The sequence below is a fragment of the Rhyacophila brunnea genome, unplaced genomic scaffold (assembly GCF_057557595.1).
Source record: "Rhyacophila brunnea isolate RB1 unplaced genomic scaffold, BYU_Rbru_1.0 scaffold_20, whole genome shotgun sequence".
NCBI classification, from domain to species: domain Eukaryota; kingdom Metazoa; phylum Arthropoda; class Insecta; order Trichoptera; family Rhyacophilidae; genus Rhyacophila; species Rhyacophila brunnea.
Window position 1 is genome coordinate 29,203,329 of NW_028232860.1, and position 7,541 is coordinate 29,210,869.

The window sequence follows — 7,541 nt, forward strand, 5'->3', positions numbered from 1 at the left end:
ATGCGATAATGGTAACCCTAAAATGCCGTGCGCCCCATTGAATGTTTTTTACTTTTCAAACTATCAAAATAATAATGGATATTGATTTTATCTATTGGCCCATTTCATATAAATAATGATTATTTATTTTTACTACTGATTTTTGAATATTATTTCTTGCTGTACCAATATTTTACATTCAACATTAAAACTGGCGGGCTTATACCGATACTTTGAAATAAATACTTACCATTCATTAAAGATTCTGACAGTTGTTATTTAAAAACTTTTCAAATATGTCTATTAATACTTGCTTCAAAAATGCACGCCGAAAATATATGGGTGAAGTGTGACACAATACAAAGGCACACTTACCCCACGTGTTTACTTTCGTGGGGGAAGTGTGTCTATTTGATTAAAGGTTTCAAATGCTTATAATTCAGTAAAACGATAACACAACGTGAAGCAGCGTATCAAAACACATATACTCACCAATTTTTACGACCACAATGTGCAGATTTCCGTGTATAAAAAAATATTTTAGTAACAGCTACCATCTCGTCGACTTCAAAATGTCGTCTGGAGAATAATCCATGTAGTCACCTCAAAAAACATGGTATCGACACCATTTCTGATTATCGGTGACTTTGCTTTGTTGTTGTGCGCACACCTGCGAAGGTTTCTGAATGAGAAAATTCATCTTCTTCTTCATTTTATCTTCTTTTATTCGTATGGTTCCTATACCATTCATCCGATTGCGACGAAACTTTCGTTAGTTGTTGTGCGCACACCCGGGAAGGTTTCTGAATTAGAAAAACCATCATCATCTTCTTCTTTCTATTTTCTTTTATTCGTATGGTTCCTATACCGTTCATCCGATTGCGATAAACCCTTCGTCAGTTGGTGTAGTAACACCCGAAAAGGTTTCTGAATTAGTATAACCATGTTCTTCTTCTTCATTATATCTTCTTTTATTCGTATGGTTCCTATACCATTCATCCGATTGCGATGAAACTTTCGTCAGTTGTTGTGGTAACACCCGCAAAGGTTTCTAAATTAGTACAATCATCTTCTTCTTTTTCATTCTATCTTCTTTTATTCGTATGGTTCCTATACCATTCACCCAATTACAATGAAATTTTTGTCAGTGGTTGTGCCAACACCCGCGAAGGTTTCTGAATTAGTACAACCATCTTGTTCTTCTTCTATTCGTATGCGTTCCTATACCATTCATCCGATCGCAATGAAACTTTTGTGAGTTGTCAAACGCACCTCCGCGAAGATTTCTGAATTAGAAAATCATCTTTTTCTTCTATTCGTATGAATCTAACATTCATCCGATTGCGATGAAACTTTTGTGAGTTGTTGTGCGCACACCTGCGAAGGTTTCTAAATCAGTATTATACAAAATACAAAGTTTGCTGTTTGTTTGTTCCATCCAATTTTATTTTTTTTTCTACATATTAATACTATTAATAACGTTTGCATATTTTAGATTCGATTTTAATTTAGTGTTCTTTTGTTTGACCTTTACTCCTATTAGAATTACTTTCATGTTGCCATATTTTATTACACAGATATTTTAATATTAAATAATAATAACTTATTAATATTTTTTAAATATCAAAGATACATGTATCCACGAAGCGACCCTGTGCGAAGCCGGGTACTTCAGCTAGTAGTTTATAAAACTATGAATATGAAATGAACTAACAACTAAAACACTTTTTTTAAATGATACGAAGAAAAGCAATTACCAATATGTAGATGTAGAGGTACTTTACACTCTTTGGACATGTAAATAGTTTCTTTTCGAAGTTTATGGAAGGAATACACTTTCTTAAACGTTTATTAGTTGCGGAAATACTAATTATTTGATGTTGTTTTATACTGCCAGAGAGTCTTTGTAATGAAGTAGGTGAACTGGTTCTATAGGTTGAATGTGTATCAGAAGAATTATGTAGAAGGTGCATGCGTTTCCGCAACATCACTTGATTCAGATGTCTGTATATCCTCGATACAAACTTTGGCAATGTTCAACAAAAAATCGTAAAATTTAATTTTTCATTAGTGAAATGTAAATAACGCAATATTTGAAAAACCGATTACGTGGCATAGTTTTCTAAAATATGGGAGTCTATACGTGGATTTGTCGACCAAGAAGACTGTAGAGTCGCTTTTTTGACAATGCCAATTATTATCACCAACCCGAACCACTTTTTTTCAGCAGGAGCTGTGGCTTCAACAAGACGGCGCAACATGTCACACAGCTCGTGCCACAATTGATTTATTGAAGGAAACGTTTGGTAACCGCATAGTTTCACGTTTCGGACCCGTGAATTGGCCTCCAAGATCGTGCGATTTAACGCCGCTTGACTATTTTCTGTGGGGATATGTGAAGTCGCTAGTCTACGCCGATAAGCCCGAAACGATTGACCACTTGGAGGACAACATTCGCCGCGTTATTGACGATATACGGCCACAAATGTTGGAAAAAGTCATCGAAAATTGGACCTCCAGATTAGACTACGTCCGAGCCAGCCGTGGCGGTCATATGCCAGAAGTCATATTTAAATTATAATGCCAGAAGAGCATCTTTCGAATAAAGTAAATTTTATGTCAATATAAAAAGTCATCTTTGTTTTATTCCATTTCAAAGTTCTATACCTCTAAAAAAACACCCTTTATAAAAAAAATTGCAGGCAAATCATTTTAAAGAATTCAATGTTAATATACGATTGCAAAGGTCGGTCCTCAGGATCGGGGAATTAAAAATAAAAATGTTCAATCAACAAACCTTACGAAATTAATTATCGGCAGTCACTCAAATATAATAAATGCTTTTTATTTTACATCAAAATGGAAAACCGCTCAGTGATGGAGAATATAATATGAAAGAGGAGTGGTTTAAATGTCTAAAAGAATAAAAGATATACCTTCGGCTAGATATATGGTGAAAGATTTTTTAGAAAACTAAAAAAAATTTGCTTTAAAAAAGTCCTTGGCACGAAGACAGTCAAAAAATATTATTTGGGAAATTTTGGCACACGTACGTAAAAAGGTTCGCCATCCCTGGAATATAATATGTTTATATATTGCACTTTTTCATTCACACTTATTTGTTTTCGTTGAACTAAGAATGCATATTATTATTACATAATTGTTGGTTAGTTATTTATAATTCATTAAACCCTGTCTAAACCAAACAATATTTATTTTTTCTATCTATTAAATATCCAAAATGATGTATGATTTAATGACATAATTTCAAATATTTTATAGACAGATGCGTATTATGGCTTGGTTTCCCAGGGTTTAATTGAATTTTAAAAACTAACCAACACCATCTGTAAATTGTAGTCTTAAATACGTTTAACTGACTTTAGTTTAGTCTGTACTATATATGGTTAGGCTTACCCAGTGTTGCCAACCGTACTATAATTATAGTATTTGTACTATAATTTTCGTCTGCGTACCATGTACGATATAAAACAGGTATAGTACGCCCAAAATACTATAATTTTGAGAAATCGGTTGCCAATAGAAGAAAAACAACGCCAAAATAATCCGTGAGAAGCAAAAAAAAAATCCCCATTTCTTAAAAACACATTGGTGACATTAATTACACAGCGATTTCCAAACTGGGAGCGCGGAGTGTTGCAAAGGGACGCGCGAAAAGTTTAAAACAATTAATGTAGCCACAGGTTTGCAGTTTCCAAATGCATAGTTTATAAAACGGCCGCTAGTTATAAACTACACAAAAAAACAGTCATATAAAAAGTTGTTTCCAAACCTTTCTGCAAATATGGAGACTAATTTTATAATCCCTCACTTCTATACTATTGTGAAGTGCAATGGCTATCTCGTAACAAAATGAAATAAAAGGGTCAAATTAATCATAATGTTGAAAATTGAGGCAAATTTGTTTAGGAACGATAATTTTGTTGTTAAACTTGTCTAGTTGGTTGAAATTTAAAAAAAACTGAGTGAATAAATCAATCCAAGGACCACTAATGTATTCACTGATTTAAAACGACAAAGTGAAGGCATTCATTAAAAATTGGAGCTTAGGAAATCAAAATGACAAAAAAAAAAGTTCGCCATGTCTCCATTATTTTTAAATGATTTCTACGTCAGAGTACTTGGTTAGTTTGCTAATGCACTTTTCACATTATTTTATTAATAGCAAAAAAACGCTGCTTTATTTCAGAACTATTAAATATTTTATATACATATGTGGTTAAAAAATCCTGACCCGGGGGGTCCGCTTCGGGATGTGGGGTCCATGATAGAATCCATTTGTCAATGAACGAAGATGAATTTGAATTGACTACTATTGAAATTGATTGTGCTAATAAACAAGCACATTCGTCAAAAAATAATGTAATCTAAGTAGTAAAACCTTTTTTTTTTCTTTCATTTTTGTATTCGTAAGTAGGTACTTTGTTGACTATTTAAAAAGGTGTTTAATGAAATAAGGGGGGGAGGCGCCTAGATTAGATTTTTTTAAAAGGGTGGCGTAGTAACATAAAGTTTGGAAACCACTGACTTAACATTTGAATTTTGTCTAAAAAAACAAGACGTTAAATTTAATACCCTCCATGGATATTTTGTCTAAAAAAAACAAAACGTTAATTATCCCACGTTTAATTTTTTGAAAATGCAGAAAATTATTGGTCACTCAACGCGTACTATATTTTTTGCCGAAATACTATAATTTTGAAGGCACTGTACTATAATTCCACTTTCAAAATATGGCAACACTGGGCTTACCATAATTATGAAACTCTGAACTGGGACATGAACGGGAGGTATGTCAAAGAAGCAAATTTAATCACCAAACATTGTTTTATTATTAAAATTATGTACAAAAGAAGAATGCAGAAAATTGCAAGATTTGTATTTTTCCGCTGGGTTCTCTGCTCGCGACCCGAGAACTACAAGGTTCTAAGTGTCGATTTTTGGCCAAACTAAAGTAATAATGAGGCAGTCTTCCAAGTCACATTATCTACATACAATATCAATATGAGGTTGATATTTCTTATATTTTTTCATTAAACCCCAATACTACCGAGTTCTATGTGCACTTTACAGAATAACTGTGGTACTACAGAGTTCTACCATAATCTAAAAAGATCCGTCGTTCTACAAAGTTCTATGTGCTTTGACATTTCATGGTTGTGAATACATTTAAAGTTGTTAAAATGGTTTTAATTGCAATATGAAGAGTGAAATCTTGTTGTTTTGTATTTTAAATTTATTATTAGGACTTCATGCAGTATATTTAACCACAAACCACGAGTATTTAAAGAAACTACTATAACTTTGAGATACATAACCTCAAAAAATGTTTCGTGATATTTGATATCAACAGTAAATTGTGAACTCACTAATAGATGAATTATAATATTATGAAACATAATTAAGGCTTAATTATATTATCGTTATTTAAAAAAAATATATTGAGAGTATTTCAAGGCTATTTCATTCATTGATTTAATGTTTTAGGTTTAAAAGTCTTCCTGGAAGTGATATAAATGTTTGAGATGTTTTAAATCTCAGTAGATGAGGTGAAAAAAGGTTATCTTGTATTCTAAAATCCCTATTCCTGAGACTTCCCACACTATAGAGATTTAGTATATTAATTATACAATATCATTATGATGTTATGATGGATCTGAAAGATATGCCTCTTGCTGGCTTGAAGTTTATTCTAAAACTGAGGCGAATAATTTAATAGAAGAATTTTTACACAACATTCCCTCAGCCATTGGTAACAACAATCTTGTATACACAATTACAATAAATGTATCTGATGTGAAGACAACAAGCCAGTTGAAACCACAGTTGAAGCCAACAACAATAGTTTTGTATTTTTATGAAATTTTATTTTCAACATAATTTTCATTTTAAAATGGTATTAAACAAAAATTACAAATAAATATTTAAGTTTTTCCGAATGTCTCATTTTCCCAACAATTTCCATACATTTTCTCCGGAAAAAATATTATATTAGATAACTTTCAAAAATTTTATTCATTTTAACATGAAAAGTGAAACTATGTGTTCTGGATCACTAGGATTTCCATACAAATTTCAGTTAGAACCTTGTAGTAAAGGCGATTTGTTTGAGTTTCAGGTGGACAAAGTTTTAACTAAATTTATGATGTATAAAATTAACCCTTAAAAACTAGTTTTAACGTAGTTTTATTGATAGTTACAACATAGCAGTACCATCATTGATATATTCAATCAAAAAAATAATTGAAAACATTCACAATTAACAAAATACAAGCGTTCAAAACTTCAACAGCCCATAACTTTTTTGCTGCAGTTGTTCACTTAGAACCCTGTAGTTCTCGGGTCGCGTGCTGGCATGTCCCTCCCCCTTAAGACATCATTGGCAGCCAACTGGTTAAAATTAATATTCCTTCCTCTGTAAAATCTACTTACCAGAATGACATTGATGTAGTCTTTGTGGAACTCATTGTACATAGGTACTCTATTCAAAGCAGTGGCTCACCCAGGAGGGGGGCAAGGGGCCCTGGCACCCCCCAAACATGAAAATTATCAGAATGATTTTAAACATTGAAATTATAAAAATATATTAACGATAAAATACCTATGTTTTTATATATCAATTAAAAATAAAAATTCGACTCCACTAATACATTCCAAGCGAATCATATTCCAGTAAACAACTTTATCTGTATCAGCGGATCGAATAGCGACATGAAATACGCTATCGCAATGGAAATGGATTCAAACATCTATTCCCATAATCTCATATTTCATTGCAACTGTAATAATATTATAACATTCACATGTACTCAAATTTAATCTGCTGATTCCTGTAAGATAATCATGTACTAGAATATATTGTTATTGTATTACTTTTGACTGTATAAATAACGAAGAATAATTTATCAAAATGTCACTCGAAGATACGTTTCTAGTTTGTTACCATCGCAGTCTCGGTATCGCTTCGCTCAACATCGGATTGTACCGAGGTGCGGACCTCGGCTCCGTACCTATCATATGTACTGTCATTGTAATCTGAACTGCTGTAACATATATTGTACCGACCATGACGCTGCCAATAAAACTCGCTCCTGCATATGCCATTAACGACTTCTTCATCATCATCATCCTACACCCCCCCACAAAACTATACCTTGGGCTTGGACAAATAAAAACACGGCAAAAAAATGATTTGTAATTCTCCAGTACCCTTTTTAGAAAAATTTCTTAGATTTTAATTTCTAACACAAAAATTTAAAACGCCAATGTCGGGTTTTTTTAGAAACCCAATCCTTAATGGAACTGTCAAAAAATTCTCGGTGTCCACCCGAATTCCGGAGTGGTGTAGGTCATGGCTGGGGAGGGCTGACAGGGCTCTAGCCTGGGGGCCAGGCTGTGGGGGGCCGGCGTGTCGGGTTGACCAGATAAGTGAGATAAACACATCATAAATTAGCTTTAATAGTAAAAAAAATGCGCTTCATGGCCATGAACATTTTAAATTATATACCTAATTGTGCAATATATTTTCTGATTATTATGTG